Consider the following 20,372-nt stretch of genomic DNA (forward strand, 5'->3'; position numbering starts at 1 on the left):
AAAGATACGTTCATCAAGGTACAACATTTACAACACAATTGATGGTCAATATATCAATATAAATCATAAGGATTGCCAGCAACAAGTTATAGTCATACAATCATAAGTGGAAAGAGATTGGTGATGGGAACTATGAAACGATTAATAGTAGTGCAGATTCAGTAAATAGTCTGACAGTGTTGAGGGAATTATTTGTTTAGCAGAGTGATGGCCTTCGGGAAAAAACTGTTCTTGTGTCTAGTTGTTCTGGTGTGCAGTGCTCTATAGCGTTGTTTTGAGGGTAGGAGTTGAAACAGTTTATGTCCAGGATGTGAGGGATCTGCAAATATTTTCACGGCCCTCTTCTTGATTTGTGCAGTATACAGGTCCTCAATGGAAGGCAGGTTGGTAGCAATTATTTTTTCTGCAGTTCTAATTATCCTCTGAAGTCTGTGTTTTTCTTGTTGGGTTGCAGAACCGAACCAGACAGTTATAGAGGTTAATTATAGAGGTTAATTAGACATTAAGGTTGCATCTACATATTCAGGAATTTATTTAAACGATAGGGCTGTGTAAAAAGTAGCAATTCAGCAATAAAACATTCCATTCTCAAATTAGTTCAATTCAATATGAAAATTGCATTGAAATAATAACAAAAATTAAATATTATGACAGTGGAATCTTAGCAATTATGTTTGTGAAATATCTGTTTAGGCATCTGGCAAAAATGTCAAAACTCATATAATTGCCACCATAATTAGTGCAGGTAATAGAGATCCTGTAATCACTTCTTACAGGTTAGCATAGTTACATTAAGCTTCAGCAGATTTTGATTGCAATCATTTTGGCAAAGACTTAACAAATAAAATAATATTTATTTGCAAACAAGTAATTATTCATGCACCCCAGGCTTATGTAGCTCCAAAGATCCTGATACTTCTTATATAACAGTAGTACTGTATATAGCCATGATGGTGAACCTATGGCATGCGTGCCACAGGTGGCACATGGAGCCCTCTCTGCAGGCATGCGAATCGTTGCCCAGCTCAGCTCCACTGTGCATGCTTGAGCGCTTCCCACTGGCCAGCTGATTTTCAGGTATCTGCCCTGCAAGCGGGAGACAAGCGTGCATGTTGTGGGGGGGGGTACCTTTCTCCTCACTTTTTCTGCCCATTCCTTCCCAGATCTCCGGAGATTCCCTTCCCAGCGCTGTTTTGGAAGGTAAAGCTTTTTCCCCACTCCCAACCCTGTTTTGGGAGGTGAGACTTTTCTCACTCCCAGCTGTTTTGGGACGCAAAGCTTCCCACCCCAGCCATTTTGGGACACAAGGCTTCCCCCCCCCGAAGCCGTTTTGGGAGGTGAGGCTTTTTTTCCTTTCCCAGCCCTGTTTGGGACATGAGGCTTTTTTTTACTCTCCCAGCCATTTTGGGAGGCAAGGCTTCCCCCCCCCCCGAGCACTGTTTTGGGATGTGAGGCCAAAAGGGGGGGTTGCGCATGCATGCATGGGGTAGTGGGGGGCTCACATGCACATGTGTGGGGGTCATGCACACATGTGCAGGGGGCAGGGCATGCGAGAGGGGCATTGCATTATGGGTGTGGGCACATGTGCATGCACAACAGCGCGCGCATACATGCTTTTGACACCTGAAGAAAAAAGGTTAGCCATCACTGGGCTATATCTACTTAGGAAAACTCAAATAGGTACCTTCCTTCTATCTCCTAGTCTAAACACCAGTCTGTGGTGTTTGTTTGTTTTTAATTATTGTGGGTTATACAAAGTTTCTTTGTATGACTGTTTCTAGCCAGACTCCCTGCTCAACTGTCAAGTGCAACTCCTACTTGCCACCCTGCTCTTCCCCCACATTTCCTTCCCCGGACCCACTTATCAACACTTCAAGGCAGAGCTGAAAGAAAATTTCCTTCCTAGGCTCACAAAATCATTGTACCTATTTAAGGGGCTTGCCTTAAATGTTTGGTTCTTTGGAAACTGGCAAAATTAAAGAGGCATTTGCTAACTGGATTGGGCATAACTGAAGTAGACAGTGGCACATTTGGCAATATAGGATTGTTTTAACAGTTTATTTGTATGGGCCTTGTGATGAAATGTCATTTTAAATGTGATGCCCAAAGTCAAGAGCCAAGGGAGCTTTTGCATTTCAGCTGAACGAAGGTTAGTAAGCATTCAATCTGTAAAAAAAGGTAAGAAAAGAAGATAAGAAAGGTGATAAAGAAAGGTAATAGAGGAAAGGCAATAAAGGAAAGTTTACAAACTCTATTAATCTACAAACAAGAAAAGAAAAAATATGGAATGGAAACATATATATATACAACAATACATATCACTGAACCTTCAGTGATATAAAGCTTAACATCTGACCCAAAATGTTTTCTTTTGTCACACTGCAAAAAAACCTTTCCAAGTCTACATAATGTTACACTTCTAAAATTCTATGAACCACAGCATGACATAGAAAATCTTAGTCCTCCACCTAAGCTTGGTACAAGCAAAAACGTTCTTAAGTAATTATCTCATCACATAAATGCAGAACAACTACAAGGATCATTCTTTGCTCTTCTCTGTATTCCCAATCTAATGAAGACTGAGAGGTGGGTAAGTTGTGTATAAACAAGGACTCAGCCTTCAGTTAGAAAATAAATTAAAGCAACTATTTAAAAAAATAAAATTAAAAACACTTGCTAATTTCTGAAGCCATTTTAACTGGCTTCAGAATTTCAAGATTACTATTCCTTAGAATGAAAACTAAATAAACAATATTACATTGTATATTAGCTCAGGTAATATCCCAGTTACAAATAATTTACAAGAAAACTTCATACCTAAGAATTTAAGTATAGACCTTTAAAATTTTTACAGCTAAAGTGCATAATTTTGCCATCACTTTTGTATGGATAATGAAGCAGAAATACGAATAAATGTCCATTATTTTGCTTGATCTTATCAACTGCCAATTTTAACAGCTTCTAGCTTAAAACACTTTATTACAAATATCAATTATTCCTTGATTGCTCATAAATATTCTGTCAAGGCAGTTTGGTATTATATAAAGGTGTGCCAACTTCACACTCCCATCAATAAAGGTTTTTTTTTATTATTTTCCAGAGCAAATACAACATCCGCCCTAGAACTTGGCTTACTCAACATTCCCATGGCTGATTTCAATCGAGTAACCATAGCAAACGCTTGATATCTTAGTAAAGTATCCAGACTTTCAAAAAAGTCTCCAGTTTTAAATAAAAACACAATGAGACTAAGAGCTAAAGTTCTTTTTAAAACATTAGCATAAAAATCACCCTATTTTGCAACTGCATATAATTTAAGGAAGCTTTATAAAATTTGCAATGGAGGGGAAAATATGTACAGAATATATGTTTACTTAACTTCTTTAATTGGTAGAAGGAAGTAGTGTATCATATTTCTCAACTCCCAGATTCCCTAGTTGTGATTATAATTCCCATCAGTATCAGATTAGAAACAAATGGTTTGCTGGATGCAGCTTTATAGATTTGCACATATTTCTAGGGCACAGGCTGGGGAAGCCAGCATCAGAGCCTCAACTGGCAGACACTTGATTAATCTACATTTCAAGCCCATTAGTAATAGCTTTTAAAAGCACCTCCTTCATAAAAATCAATATAGTATCACAGGAGATAACTATATTATTTAAAACCAAACATTTTATTAACAATACAAAATAGTATCTCTCTCTCTCTGTATATTATATTTCAGATTAACTTTGATTTATGGTCCTTTGGTTATTGCTACAAGGACTCCAATCATGAGTAACAGATTTCTTTTTCCATAAGTTTTCAACTTTGATCTGCAAGTCTTGATATTTCATCATTTTTTCCAACTGTTTTTCTTCAATCCTAGCATTACCCTGAATAGTAACATCATTGAACTTTCTTCTTTTCAATAATTTGTTATTATATCAGACAGGCTATGAACAAGATGCCTGTCTGTTTGGAACTCTGGTGAAGTTTCCAATAAATAATTCTGGCAACTTAGTTATGATACCATTTATAATCAGTTTGTGAAATTTTGCAGCAGCCACTGATCAATGATCAGTGGGCCTCTGTGGCTCAGACTGGTAAGACAGTCTGTTATTAACTGCAATTACTGCAGGTTCTAGTCCCATCAGGCCCAAGGTTGACTCAGCCTTTCATCCTTTATAAGGTAGGTAAAATGAGGACCCAGATTGTTGGGGGGCCAATAAGTTGACTTTGTATCCTATATGCAAATAGGATTAAGACTATTGCTAACATAGTGTAAGCCGCCCTGAGTCTTCAGAGAAGGGCGGGATATAAATGCAAATAAAAAAAAATAAAAAAAATAAAAAAATGATCAATTGCTGATTCATTATTATTTTCATTTAATTACATATCACTACACAGGTTCCATCCTAAGGATAAAACACCCAGACACAAACTGAGCAACATGGTATGTGCCAGGGGTCCCCAACCTGTGGGCTGAGGCCCACTACCAGACTGCGGCCTGTTGGCAACAGGTTGCGTGAAGGTCCTGTGAGCCCGCATACATACCTCCGCACTCACACTAGCATTGTGGCACCAAGAGGTTGCTAGCAATGCTGCAAGTGTCATATAAAAGTTAGTGTCGCCATGAGTGCACACTCTCCCGCCCAAGTTAGCATCGCATGGGTGCTAGCATTGCTGTGAATGTCGCTCAGGTGCTAGCATCACTGTGAGCACACAATCAACTCATGGCTCGCTGCCCCGTTCGCGCGCATGCAAAGGCGCCTGCCCTCCCCCCAAGATACCAACCCAGAAAGATTGGAGAACTCTCGTATATGCAGTACAATGCAGTGAGCCTTGTACATTGGGAAAACAAAACAAACGCATTGCACAACATAGGAGAACAAACCCCTCGGGACTAGATTCAGTAGTCCATCTGCATTTAAAAGACAAATCTCACTTTTTTGAAGACAGCAAAGTCCAGATATTGGACAGAGATGATCACTGGTTTGAAAGAGGGATCAAAGAGGCCAAAATTGAACAGCCCACTCTCAACAGTGGGGGAGATGACATCATTTATCTCCAGTCTACAACACAGTCCTTTCAACAGTTCCAAGAGGGCTCCACACCCATTTGAACTACTCGGGTGACCCTGACAACACAAATAAACTTTCATGTGGCCTTAACAACCCACTAAAAGAATGCAAATGGCCAGCTGCCTGCAAGGAGTATAAACCCTTCCATTCCCCTCCATCCAGTTAAAGCTGAAGAAGCTTCTTGGATGAGAAGCAAAACGTCTTCACAGAAAAAACCCAGAAAGTCCAGTTGCCTCTTGAAAAAGCATCTTTGGGTTTTACTATGAAATTGAATTAATTGTTAGAAAGCCTTGCTTTAGTCACTTCTGTTTGATGAGGAACTATTGATGAGGATTCTTTTAGTCCATTGCTAAGCAACAGTTGTTAAGTGAGTTTTGCCCCACTTTACAACCTTCCATGCCACAACTGTCAAGTGAACTGCTACAGTTAAGTTAGTAACACAGCTGTTAAGTGAATTTAGCTTCCCCATTTACTTTGCTTGTCTAAAGTTAATCACATGATCCTGGAACACTGCAACTGACCATCAGGATGCTGCAATGATAGTGTGAAAAATGGTCATAAATCTCTTTTTTCAGTGCTGTTGTAACTTCAAATAGTTACTAAACAAATTGTAAATCTGTTGTAAGTCAAAGACTACCTATGTTTGATTTTATATATAAGACAGATAGTTATGATCACAGATTTTTCTATAGGTTTTTTCTTAGATAGGAGGAAATTTCTCCAGAATTTGAATAGTAGAAGGTATCTCAATAAACAGGTCTTCAATGGAAAATCCTTCAACCTCTAGGTCACAAACTACTGACGTACAAGATCAGATATTATAGAACAATAGCTCCACTTCACTGAAATCAAATTGTCCTTAAAAAGGTAAAAGGTCTCTTAGGAACTGAAATGAGTTGCTTTTTTATTTGTACAGAGAACCAGTCTTCTTGCCCTTTTTCTTTCTTTTATATATGGAAGTTTTTTAAAAAACTCTGCTATTTAGTCTTGAGAAAGGAGTGGGGATAGATGGATAGAAATTACATGGACCAAAATAACCAAAGTCAAGCAACACTGTAATCAGTGCCATGATTTTGTCCTCCTTTGTCTTTCCCTCTAATCTTTTTTTTTAACTTTCACTTATTGTGTTTTGATAAAGCTTTACAAGAGAAAGGAGTCCTTTCAATTCTTTCGCATTAGGCAAAATCAGATGATAAATTTTAAGTAACACTGAAAACATAAAGCAATAAGAGTTTTCTATTTATTACTTCACCTTATTTATTTTCCTACAATTGTATAGCAATTGAATTTGAAATTATACCTATGTTATCTGTATTAATATAAAATTTCAATTACCGTATATACTCGAGTATAAGCCGAGTTTTTCAGCAGGTTTTTTGTGCTGAAAAACGTCCCCTCGGCTTATACTCGAGTATATACGTCTTATACTCGAGTTTGTTTTTTTTTTCTTTTTTTCACATTATACCGGATGGTGCAAACTTGGCGGGCTTTTGCATTAGCGCGGGGAAGCCCTGCCGGTGCAGTGAGAGGGCGGGGCGGGGGAGCCGCCAGCCTTCTCGGCTGAGGGAGGGAGGCTTTCCCTGACCGGTAGCTGCCTCATTTCCCTCCCTCGGCTTATACTCGAGTCCCCAGTTTACCCCAGTTTTTTGGGGTAAAATTGGGGACCTCGGCTTATACTCGGATCGGCTTATATTCGAGTATATACGGTACATCAATTTTTTAAGATTTAGAATGAGTTGCAGCAGTATAATCCATACATGCACAAAGTAACTCATACAGTAGCCATAAAATAACATACAAAATCTACTGATTTCAATGGAAGGAACATGTTTCCACTATACCAGTGGTTCTCAATCTTTTCTTCACCATGAGCCCCTTTTAAATACTTTTTGTGGCAATGGACCATGACAATGGATCCCCAAGACATAACTCAAGATTTAAATCATTAATATTTCTTGAAGCCTTCATGGGCCCTGTGACATCATCCCCTCGGGGTCTGCGGACTATAGGTTGAGAACCACTGCACTATGCTACTGGCCTCCGATTGAAATGTGGTAATTATTAAACAATTCTCCCATCATTCTCAATCAAAAAATACTTGTTTGTTATTAGAAAACCACTTTACTAATATCACAATATATATCAGGTGATCTGGACAGGATTAATTCTAATTTAGTTCCAAACAAATTACAGGGAGAACAAAAAGAAATCTGATGTTTAAAATGGATTCCTGGCTGCAAGTAAATATAGCCTAGGAGGGGCACATGTGTTGTTCATCATACTACTTCTTCATTATGCCAAGAACTTATGAGCAATTGTTTTCATATTTGTCTATTGAATACAAAACCAAATTTTATTAATTCAAAGATTCTTCAAACAGCCACAGCTTGTTTACAAATATGTAAGGCTGACAGAAGGTGGGTAATCAAATGTCATTTCATTCATCATGAGAATAATGCTAACAAATTCCATTTTTTTCAGTTCCAATGTATTTTGAAAAAACAGAAGATTATTTTATCATCAATTATAAAAGCTAATCTGCTAACATACAGAGAATAACACAATTTCCACCTGATGGATTTTACATTTTACCAGCTTTTTATCTATTAATATTGTGACAAATTAAATGTTTCTGATCTGAAATACATTGTTTTCAGTAGCAATTTAAAAAGGGGGGAGGGAAGAAGCTGAATTATACTACTATATTTGCATAAGGTTTGATATTATCAAACCAATATTTTAATGTTAAGTAGTTCAGTATAGTAGTAAAGTGAAGTATTCACTCTGTAATTTAGCTATTTTTATATTTTAGTTATAAAGTTTAAAGTAAGTGAGTGTGTGTGTGTGTGTGTGTGTGTGTAGATAGATACACACACACACACACACAGAGCAGTGGCCAAAATTGTGAAAACCTTTTGGGAAAAGTATATTTTCAAAAACTAGCTAATAACACCACTTTTTGGGGGGAATAGTACCATAACATATATCAATGGAAAGATAATTTAATCGAGAATGTAATACAATAACTTTTATGAAGGATTTACTATTAGAATAGCAATTACAGTATAAAAAAAAATGAAACGTAGAAAAAATGAGATATACAAAAATTATCACCATATCAGTTAATACTTAGTTGGCTAACGTTTATTTATTTATTATTTATTTATTTATTATTTAGATTTTTATACCGCCCTTCTCCCGAAGGACTCAGGGCGGTGTACAGCCAGATTAAAACAATACAATATACAATTTTAAAACAACAGATTAAAATAACATATTCTATAATGGCCGAAAAATTTAAAAACCATCAAATTTGACCCAATAAAACAGAATACCCAATTTAAAATTATTAAAATTCAAAACATTCAAAATTTAAAAATTAAGAATTAAGCCAGTCCTGCTTGGATGAACAAATATGTTTTCAATTCACAGTGAAAGGTCCGAAGGTCAGGTAATTGACGCAAACCAGGGGGAAGTTCGTTCCAGAGGGTAGGTGCTCTTACAGAGAAGGCCCTTCCCCTGGCAGCCGCCAGCTGGCATTGCTTGGCGGACGGTACCCTGAGAAGACCCTCTCTGTGTGAGCGTACGGGTCGGTGGGGGCATAGGGTAACAGCAGGCGGTCCCGTAAGTACCCAGGCCTTAAGCCATGGAGCGCTTTAAAGGTGGTAACCAACACCTTGAAGCGCACCCGAAAGACCACAGGTAGCCAGTGCAAACTGTGCAGGAGCGGTGTTACCCGGGAGCAATGTGTGGCTCCCTCAATCACCCGCGCAGCTGCATTCTGGACTAACTGAAGCCTCCGAGTGCACTTCAGGGGTAGCCCCATGTAGAGAGCATTGCAATAATCCAGACGAGAAGTGACTAGACCGTGCATAAGGCATCCCGGTCAAGGAAGGGGCGCAACTGGCGAACCAGGCGAACCTGGTAAAAAGCTCTCCTGGAGACGGCCGCCAGATGATCTTCAAACGACAGCCGACCATCCAGGAGAACGCCCAAGTTGCGCACCCTTTCTGTTGGGGCCAATGACTCACCCCCAATAGTCAGCCGCGGTTGCAGCTGACTGTACCGGGGTGCCGGCATCCACAGCCACTCCGTCTTGGATGGATTGAGCCTGAGTCTGTTTCTCCCCATCCAGACCCGTATGGCTTCCAAGCACCGGGACAGCACTTCGACAGCTTCGTTGGGGTGGCCCGGGGTGGAAAAGTACAGCTGAGTGTCATCAGCGTACAGCTGGTATCTCACCCCAAAGCCACTGATGACCTCGCCCAACGGCTTCATATAGATGTTGAACAGGAGAGGCGAGAGAATCGACCCCTGAGGTACCCCACAAGTGAGGCGCCTCGTGGACGATCTCTGCCCTCCTATCAATACCGTCTGCGACCGGTCAGAGAGATAGGAGGAGAACCACCGATAAACGGTGCCTCCCACTCCCAAACTCTCCAACCGGTGCAACAGGATACCATGGTCGATGGTATCAAAAGCCGCTGAGAGATCTAACAGGACCAGGACAGAGGAACAACCCCTATCCCTGGCCCTCCAAAGGTCATCCACCAACGTGACCAAAGCTGTCTCCGTGCTATATCCGGACCGGAAGCCGGACTGGAACGGGTCTAGATAGACAGCTTCATCAGGTACCAGGGAAGCTGCCATGCCACCACACTCTCTACAACCTTCGCCAAAAAGCGAAGTTGGAGACTGGACGATAATTACCCAAAATAGCTGGGTCCAGGGAAGGCTTCTTGAGGAAGGGTCACCACCGCCTCTTTCAAGAGTTTACCATGAATTACGGCCTTACAATGTCTTCCCATGGAGTGAACCAAGTCTTTTAGTTCTGCAGCTGTTATAATGTGAAACCAAGACTGAATGATTGCTTCTATTAACTGGGTTTTATTGCTGGGTTGTATCTGACTAACAAATTTCTTTAGTCGGCTCCATAGATTTTCAATTGGGTTAATCCCAGGCCATTCCAGCAGTGGAATATGATTAGCTTGAAACTCCAAAAAAAATAAAAAAAATAATGGTGTTATTAGCCATCAAACCTCAAAAATACACTTTTCCCAAAAGGTTTCCACAATTTTGGCCACTACTGTATAGACACTTTGTATTTAGTATATTTTTATTTGCTTCATTTTGAGTCTCTCAATTTACTTAGAAATTTCTATGTATCTTTATCTATTTTCTATTTAAGAAATACATATAATTCTAACCAATGGCCATAATAAAGGTGTTTATTCATTCATGTTCATACATATTTTCCTGTTGCTTGCAGTCCTTTCACTTCATTATTCCATCAAGCATTCTCTATCACATTCCCATATTATAACTGCATGTACTGCTGGGGTGGCTGGTAACATAAATCTTCTCATTTTGTTTCAAGGAGCTTCAAAAATATTTTTACTGTTTACACATTTGTTCCATAAAATCATTTATCTCCTAATGCTTTTTTCATAAAGGATCCATCCCTTTTTTTCTGTAATATTGTAGAAAGTATTTTTACTTTTACTCTAATTTTTTCCACCTGTCTCCTTTTCTTCTTATTTTTCAAAAATTATTTTAACATTCTATCATAAACTTTCTGTCATAAACAATCAAATTAACTCTGCTTTGCTTTTGTATTAATTCTAGAAAAAAAAAGAATTTATCTCAATTTTGACCATACCAATTTTATATTATTAGGGAACATAATTATGAATTAATGTCCTTTTAGCTGTTGGTCATTCAGCTGTTGGAAAAGCTGAAAAAGTTTACAGCATATCAAAATTATCTATCCAAAATTCACTCAAGTTGTATTCTGGAGCAGCAGTCATCAACTGGTGGTCCATGGATCACTGGTGGTCCGCAAGAAAATTTTGGTGGTCCGCAGAAAAATTATTAGCATTTTTTATATTGCACTAAATCAGGGGCCCTCAAATTACGGCCCCTGTGACAGAAAAGTGCAATGAACGTTTGTGTTGCTGCAGAGAGTCTTCCCCTTCGGGGTTTTTTTGTGTGGGTCAGATAGGGGCAGAAATTCCAACTTGGGATCTGCTTCAGCCTCCTGGTGCGGGGCTTTGGCCGAAAGCTGGAGGGAAGTGCCGCTGGTGGCAAAGAGCCGGAGGATCTTGTTCCAATGGGACTGCATCATGGCCTGGAACTGGCTGATCACCTCAGCCCACTGAGCCTCCAGGCGCCTGTACCTGGCTTTGCAGTCCTGCAGATTTTCCCTCTGCTTGGAAAGCCTATGCTCGTAGTCCTCAGTAAGATGCTTCTACTGAGCCTCCCTCTTAGTCAGATCCAATTTGAACTGATCTGTTTTGCCAACTCTTTCTCAGGGTGGCTGCTTAGCTCTAACTCCTGCTTCCTGTTGGGGACCTAAGGAGTCTGGGTGGGGACCGGAGAATAGAGGCTAGCAAGGTGCCCTTCGACTTCAGTGACACTGAGCTGGCCACACCCACCCAGTCACATGACCTAGCCACGCCCACCCAGCCGGTCATTAGGCAGATCATATTAGTGGTCCATGGGATTTAAAATTATGAATTTAGTGGCTCCTGAGGTCCGAAAGGTTGGTCACCCGTTTTGGAGCACTACATGAATCACCTTATTAAGCACCGTGATGCCAAAAGACTTTCTGCAATGGTTCTTCTCCAAAATCCCAAAAGAAAAATAGACAAGTAGAATGAACGTTGTACTTACCTGAATGTTCTTTCTATGTCTGCTGAGAGTCGAAAGCAGTGGGTGATAACTTGTCTAATTGGCCAGAGACTGAGTTGTAATTGTTTAGACACGTCTTCTCCTTCCTGCTTTGCTCCACTTTGTTAACGATGGTCTGGATCTGGAGAAGACGTAACCTGTAATGATAGAAAACATACTCTCTCAGACCCTGGAACCCGTTATAAAAGTAGGGAGGGGTTGGACTCTCATGCAGCGCACATAGAAAGAATGTTCAGGTACATTTATTCTCCTGTGCACTGCTTAGAGAGTCCAAAGCAATGGGATATGCCCAAGCTAAGTATCCCTAGGGTGGGGAGTAGAAACTTCCAGGGTCCTGTAGACCGGAAGAACTTGCTGCAAGACCCGTCTCCTAAAGGCCACCTCTGCTGAGGCAAACTTGTCAAGTTTATAGTTTCTAATGAAGGGAGAAGGCGATGCCCAAATAGCTACCCTGCAAATCTCTAGTTGCTGTGTCTGCGCCCCCAGAGCCGGGCCTGCTGCCAGAAAGTGACTTGGACAGTGAGGGGGAAGGGCCGTCAGAACTTACTTCCCTGGCTCAGCTCCAGGAGCCAGAAACAGGCCAGGTGGAAGAGATAACAAGGCCTCCATCCCCTGAATCTCCCTCCCCCCCCACACCTGCAGACCCAGCTGACGGCAATCAGGCTTCGTTTTGTAGGCAGGAGAGGAGGGAACAACAGAAGCAAGGGTGGGGCAGGCCTAGGAAGTGCTGAGTCATGGAGCCACACGCCACAGGATATAAAAGGCAGCCAGAGCTGCTGTGTCTCTTTGTAACAGGCAAATCCACTGTTTAAGAGCTGGTTTGTTTCTAGGTGACTCACCAGCGTTGTGGAAGATAACGGAGGCTCTTGGCAGACACTGGCTATTCTGCTGCCAGAGCTGATAGTGACGGCTAATTAAGCCATCATTCGGACGGAGGCGAGGGAGGACAGAACACTAGTATTGAGGTCTAAGTGCCCCAGGCCACTGTTGTAACTACACTTCTAGTAGAATGTGCCGTGATGCGGGATGGAATAGGTCGGGCTTGATGGTCGTAAGCCATAGAAATACAGGCCTTGATCCAGTGATTTATGGTGGATGGAGACACCCAGGCACCTTGGCTGAAAAGAGACAAACAACGCCTCTGTTTTTCAGAACGGTGCCATCCTGGCAATGTATATGTGCAGAGGACATCTAAGGTGTGCCACCGACGTACACTAGGATGTTTGGGATTTGGGGAAAACTCCGGTAAGATAGCCTCCTGAGCCCGGTGGAACCAGGAGTTGACTTTTGGCATGAATATCAGGTTTGGTTGAAGAATGACTCTGTCAGGATGCATAATACAGAAGTCCTTCCGTACTGAGAGCGCCGCCAGTTCCAAGATCCTTCGAGCAGAAGTGATGGAGATGAGAAAGGTGACCTTGAAAGTCAAAAGCCTGAGAGTGGCGGCCTGAGGTTGCAGATTGGAAGCTCCTTTTAGAAAGCTAAAACCCTTGGATGATGAGAGAGAATGGAAACTCCCTTACAGGACAGCATAGTTGCTAAGGCTGCTAGTTGTCTACAGAGGATATTAACTGCTAGTTCTGCCTCTAACTCTTCAGCAGGAAGTCCAACACCTGTGGTAGATGCCGACACTGGAACAAGTGCTTTCTTGGTGCACCAGCAGCAAAAAGAGGTCCACGTAGCACTGTATATGCGGGCTGTCGACGGACGTCAGGAAGCAAGGATAGTAGAGATTACCTTCCTTGAGAAGTGGTCCCTTTCATGATCTCCCTTTCAAGTGCCAGATGACAAGCTGAAGCCATTGAGGGTCTGGGTAGAGCACAGCCCCCTTGGCTGAGGGAGATCCTGTCTGGAGGAATCTTCCAGAGAGGAGATATTGATAGAGTCAATAGGTCCACAAACCAGTTCTGTCTGGGCCAGTAAGGGGCTACGAGAAGAACCTCTGTGCCTTCCTCCAGGAGCTTCCTGATGACCCTCTGTATTAGAGGTATTGGTGGAAATGTGTACAATAGGCCATGGGGCTATGGACAACAGAGGGCATCTGTCCCTTCGGCCCCTGGTGATTCGAATCTGGTTTAGAACCAAGGAAGTTGTGCATTCCTGAGCTGGCAAAAAGCTCTACATGAGGAGGGCCGAATTTGGTTGACATCTGGCGGAACAGATCTGGATGAAGTTTCTATTCTGCCTGATTGATGGTCTGTCTGCTTAACCAATCTGCTTGGATGTTGGAGGTTCTGGAAATGTGCTCCGCCTGCAGGGAGAACAGGTGTTTCTCTGCCTATAGATCTATCGAAGCAGCCTCGCTCATCAGCGCCCTAGATGGGATGCCACCCTGATGGTTCACATGTGCTTTGACCTTCTTTTTATCCTTATCCTCCACCAATATAGGGTCTAAGGCTTCCCCAAAGAGAGGAAAGGGCCGCTGCTAGGCGCCACTTTGTTTTCATGTCTGCCTGCCAGTGCCTCAGCCATAAGAGATGTCTGGAGGTGATGTTCTCATGCTTGAGAAGCAAACTTAGCAGAGGTGAGGGTAGCATCTTCTGAATATTCTGCGGCAGCAATTAGCTTATTTAAATCCTGATGTAAATGGGTGTTCTCAGTTAATGCCCAGGATTGCATTTGACACAGCCAAATTAGAGAGGTCCGAGAAAAGAAGGATGCCGCTGTGGTGGAATGAATGGCCCAGGCGGCTGCTTGGTGGGTCTTACGAGCAGCAAGCTCCACCCTTCGGTCCTCTCTTTTCAGGCCCTCAGCTGAATCGGAAGGATGTTAGGTGATGCCAAACTGGCCATCGGAACATCAACAGTTGGAAGTTTGAGAAGATCCTCAAGTTCCTGTTCCACCATGTACATTTTCTATCCATGCCACTAGGGGCAGAGATGGACCCAGGCTGTTCCTGGGTCCTGATTCCTGGTTGTATGACACCTCTTGTATGGAACCACCTCTTGCTCTGTAATAGGCTCAGTAAAAAGAAGAGCCATGGGATCTTGAGGGCTTGAGGATCCTTCAGGTTGCCCAATAAGCGTTCCCATATTGGCTATTGTCTTTGCCTTGTACAATAGTGTTTTAAAAAGGTCATGATGAAACAGACCTGTGACAGGGGGTTTATCAGGAATGACCCTTTAATCATCAGAAAAATTATAATCCAACAACTCCTCTCCATCATGAAAGGACATGTCACTTTGCTGAGAAGGTGATGAAAAACGGGAGTCCAGAATATACTCTCTGTCAGAATGACATACTGGAGGAATGGCTCTTGAATGGGTCTGTTCCTGACAGTGGGGCTAAAAAACCCCGTTGCATAAGAGCAGCGTCAATGCCCCTCGTAATAGTTCGGCAATCATGTTGCACAAGTCTTGTGGCATTGCAGTGCCCTGGCCTTTCTCCGGGTGGAGTCCCACTGTGGTAGGTGTAAAGATAGGAGAGGCACAGTAACACCCCTGTGCTGCTGAGAGGATCCTGGTTCAGGAATGGCTAAGCCCAAAGGACCCTCTATATCTGCAGCCTGCAAAGGCTGTATGCTAGTGGAGGCAGTGAGAGACCAACCAAACTGACCTGATTGAGAATCCAGAGTCAGAGGTTCCTTGTTTAATGCATCAGTTGTTTCCCTGCTGCAAACAGGAGAGGAATGTGGCTTGCTAGCCTCTGCCTTTTTTTGGGCCTTATCAAATTGTTTATCTAAGGCATGATGTCACCTCATGGCATCCTTATCAGCTGCAGCTGAGGTTGAGGCCTGAACAGAGGACTGTGATCTAGTAACTGGTACTTTGTATCTATATTTTCCCTTTTTTGTGATTGGAGCCTCCAAGGCTTGTTGCCTAATGGAGGGGGAGGGAGAGGCATGAGAAGATCTGCTGCGAGACACCATTTTGAAAGCCATGAGGTAACTGTGAAACAGCCAAATAGATTTCCTCTTTGTAAACTCTCAGATAATTGTAGACAATTTCCTTGTAATCACCTCCCTGGTGTACACAAATCCCAGTATGGAGGGCAATTAAAGGCTTAATCATGCCAAGCTGACACCACGGCTTGTAAGCGGAAAGAATAAAGGCTGCAGCCGGGAGGGGGGATTCCAAAATGGCGCTGAGCCTATACCAAGGCTTTTAAGCGTGAATTACCACACAGCCTGCCCAGGGAGCTGGAATCCGATACCTCGGGTCCTTGCCCAGCTAACAGAGGCATAGAGCCGACACCATGACCCTCCCCATGCCGATCCAACGCCAAAAATTCACAAAACGGTTCCAGAACGATTGAAGAAGAAGCTGGAGGCTCCCAATGCTGCACAGGTCTTTCTGCAGTAAAAAAACGCCACCATGAAGCCCCACAGCTCAGCTGTTTGTCGCTTGGCTGTTCATGGTGCCAGAAACCGCTGAAGCAAATGGAAGAGAAATTCTTCTCCTGTGTGCTTTTAAAGCAGTCCAAGCAATGGAGATTGTTAGAATATGTCTTTCTCTATTCCAAAAAAAAAAAAAAAAGCATCCATGTATCTAGTCACAAGTTATGCTTGACATTATTTTACTTTTATAACAAGCAATACAGTGTCATGTTACCAAATAGTAAGTTACACATTAAATATGTCAAAGGACATTCATTCCAATACACCTATTTGCAGGTTTGACTATCACATTTTTACTTTTCATGTTTTGGTATGGCAACGAACAAAGTTTTTTTGTTAAAAGACAATTATCTTTTGAGCAAGCACAGAATGTAGCGTTTTTTAAATCATTGATTCCCAAGGTTGAGCAACTCATGCTGTTCACAAACTCTTCAATGAATTCTAAATGAAATGAATTACCAATGATATTCACTCAGATCTATTTACATCTATTAGTACAATACTTTTGAACTAGCTCAATATCAGTGTTCTCTAAAAGAAAATAATATTTACACAACTAGCATTTTGCAGCACAATACTGCAATGGTTAAATGCTTCTGATTAAGAGTTTTACAACTACCAGAGGCTGTTAACAAAGGACCTACTCGGATTATACATTTTTAACATTATACCTCAATATTGTTAAGGAAGTTGTTTGGCTATAACAACACATTTTAATTTCAATGTCTTTATATAATGTATTCAAGATGCTAACTGCAGTCCCCTGATTGAGCATATGCCGAGAAATCAGAGCAAGGGTGATTTAAATTCTTATTTTGCATAGAACTAAGGATCTACCTATGTCATGGCTGCTAGCGAATATGAAGAAAGAGAGAGAGAGAGAGAGAGAGAGAGAGAGAGAGAGAGAGAGAATGAGAATGAGAATGAGAATTATCTGTATTTTGGAATATACAAGATCCCAGACTGAAACATGAACAGCTTCAAACAACCTCACTTGTTTTTTGACTGATTTGCACTACACTTGAATTAAGTATACAAATTCTCTCCAGAGGCAGCAGTGAATAGATTCAGTAACAACTATAATAAAAGGATTACCAAGTTAAAGAAGGTATTAGTTCCTAGTCAATTCCTAGCGACCACATTGTTCAGTTTTCCTGGATGTGCTATATACAGCCAGGATTTGTTGCTGCTTGCTTCCAGGATATTTATTTACAATTCCCAGTCTAACCCACTGTTCTGCAATTTTTAGGTGGTCCCCTATACAATTACCAATCAAGTCCGACCCTGCTTATCTTCCAACATCACCAATCAAAAAGGTGCTGCCACCTGTTGAGGCTATATAAAAAAAATACATAGTAGTATTTTAAGCACAAGGAAGTTAATGTTAAAAATAAACATTATGACATGTAAAAGTATTACAGCTAGTAATCTTTTCCCCGAAGATTCAAAATGTAAATCAATTATTAACAGTTATGACAATTATATACTATTAGCAAGCCAATTTAAATTGAAAAATAAAACATTAACAAAATTATGAGATTTATTTTACAATATCCCAATGTTATAGGTTAACCGATGATAGTAAAATTTGGAAGAAATTCATGAAAAGTTGTACACTTTGAATTTGAAAATTTATTTCATAACTTTCAACTTGTTCTTTTTGATTAACATATCTTTATAAACTAACTTTCTCTCCTTTCCCCTGGTCATGTCCCAGCATGACATACTTTCCTATACCTTTTCTTCTTTCTCTTTTTTCAACCATTCCTATCAATATTCTAGCAAGGCATATCCTACTGCTTCATATCCCCACTGTTTCCAGTATCATCCCTCCATTTCCTCTTGCAATGATGGTGGCCATTTTCTTGAATTCATTTTCCAAACTCAACAGACTCAGCCATATCCCACATAAATTAAAAGTTTGATATATTTTAGTCAAGACAATAATGGACAGTAGTAGTGTCCATTAGTAGAAGTGCCATAAATTCTGGCATCAATAAAACTTTTGTTGTTGTTGCCCCAAACAGAAAAATGCAAAATTTCTTATTGTGACTGTGCACAAATTCACACAATGAACAATTTTTCTTCCTGAAAATTTTACTTTTTTGCAATTGAAATTCCTATTCCCTATAAGACAAAGAACTACCCCAAAACCTAATTAAGATTGGAATAATTAACTTATCCAAGTCATTGAGGTCAATTGCCTAAATGACTCTAATTGTGTGATTCTAACATAACAATGGAAATACAAACCTATCGTAATACAAAATCCCCAATATTTTATTTATTCAAGAGATGCACAGACATGATAAATACTATAATAAGTACATTTTTATTTGCAAATGGCAATGTTTGTGGAATAATTTCCATCTAGGGAAATAAACTGCCTTTAGAAAATAACCATTATTCACACAAATAATTAAGAATAATTCAGAAAGAAAGAGGGAGGGAGGGAGAGACAAAGAGATTCCTAGAGAAAAATCTGTTATACCAAAAGTTGATTTTGATAAAAAAATAAACTATTAAAATTAAACTATTAATTTTACAAAAATTAAACACGAATGAACATAAATTTTATAAAGACAACATAGTTTACAAATTGTTTCTTCTCCAATATTGGTTGGGCTGATTATTAAATTAACATACTGTTATCATGGGCTTGCTACCTCTCTGTTTTTAATGTTAATTCAAAATTAAAGTAAAGTACAAAATGTGCCTCTTTTCTCTCTTCTTGGGGAGGGAGGGAGGTGGCTCAAAAGAATGAGGTGGCTCAAGAAAATAAGTCAGTTTGACATACATTAAACACTACCCTTTTCCCATTTCTGATTTTAGCTTATGATATGATGGAAGTTACAACTATCCCAGAAAAAAGAAACTGCCTGTTTTTAAGACTACACTTCCCTCTATCAATTAAAACATGAAAACACTGGAACTCAGTTTGAAAAATATTTTTATAAGAAATCTGTTTTAAGATCATCCACTATGTAATTATTCACAGACATGTATCTTTATATGAATATGTATATCTTAGAAGTTTGTCTATACTAACAAGTGTCATGATTTCCAAATATTCCCTCAAGATCTTGGCTAACCATGAAATTGTCAGACAGCATCACGGAACTCACACTTTCCCTAGAATTTATTTGGAAAGTTGACTAGACCTCTGGCTTCAATTTAGTTTTTCTCTACCACCATCAACAAGTATTTTCATTTTAGAAATATCTGCAAGATATACATTCCTTCAAATTAAACAATAAGAAAATTATATCTGGATTTATTTTTATTGTGCACTTACAGTATCACCCTTGATGTGTATTAGTAAAAGGTATGTATCAGATACCTACACTATGAATGAATAGAATGCACAAGTATAAAACTTTGAAAGGATAGATTATTTCCATATACAACTTTAATATCTAAGGCAAGAATATCTTATTTTCTACTTCAATTATACCCTTACAATTAATCACTATTTTATTATATGCAGGTGACATTGTTAACCAATATTTTGTACAACAGGTTCTTGTGAAACCTGAAGCTAAAATATATTCAGAGGTTGCCTTGTATAAGAGAGGGACTTATTTTCTCTAGTAAAATCTCAGCTCATGTAGCATGGTTTCAATATATACCTTTATTCAGTACTGTTATATTTCAGTATACTAGATACTGGAAGCAGCATATAATTTATATTACAAGGGTAGAAAATAAGATTATCTATTCTTGTATGTTTAATGCCAGAATTCTACGTGATGGCAAAGCTTCATTATTTGTCTTTATCTTAAAAAAGGTAATGCAAACAAATGCTACCAAAAAAACTTCAAGAAGTCCTCAAATGCTGAACTATGTGGGCTTAAAAAAGCATTTAGCATTTTAACTTTACAGAAGTCAATCATTCTTTATTCTAATACTGGTGCAAACATGTTAATAATCTAAATGTTTATTCAAGGCATCTAACAACAATAAAAATTGCTTATTCAAGATAGCAAACAACAATAAAAAGTTTTATAATTTTTTTCTTCATACATACACAAATGGTATTTAAAATCTCAAAGATGACTATCACTTAGGGCAGTGTTGGCAAATCTTTGTAACACCAAACGACGAAACAGGAGCGTGTGCACATGTGAGAGAGTGCTGGAAACTGGAAGAGCAGTTCCCTGGCATGCACATGCACACCGGGTAGCTGAGCTTCCAGTTTCCGGTGGGCGCCTGCGCGCCGATCACCTGGTTTTCTGGCGCACATGTGCACTCAAGAACAACTGGCAAGCACCCCAGGGAGC

At 40.2% G+C, this 20,372-nt stretch overlaps 1 protein-coding gene across 8 annotated transcripts in view; it reads right to left on the reverse strand.

The window, feature by feature from the left end:
* ADD3 (adducin 3) overlaps positions 1–20,372 on the reverse strand; it is a 105,897-nt gene that overhangs the window by 78,115 nt on the left and 7,410 nt on the right. For 4 of the 8 annotated variants that reach the window (XM_058187816.1, XM_058187813.1, XM_058187815.1 and 1 more), the window contains one exon: positions 11,739–11,893. The exons of the other annotated variants lie outside the window; for them this stretch is intronic. The gene's annotated coding sequence lies outside the window, so the exon portion shown is untranslated. The remainder of the gene's footprint in view (positions 1–11,738; positions 11,894–20,372) is intronic. 8 annotated transcript variants of the gene reach the window in all.

The sequence above is a fragment of the Ahaetulla prasina genome, chromosome 6 (assembly GCF_028640845.1).
Source record: "Ahaetulla prasina isolate Xishuangbanna chromosome 6, ASM2864084v1, whole genome shotgun sequence".
NCBI lineage: Eukaryota > Metazoa > Chordata > Lepidosauria > Squamata > Colubridae > Ahaetulla > Ahaetulla prasina.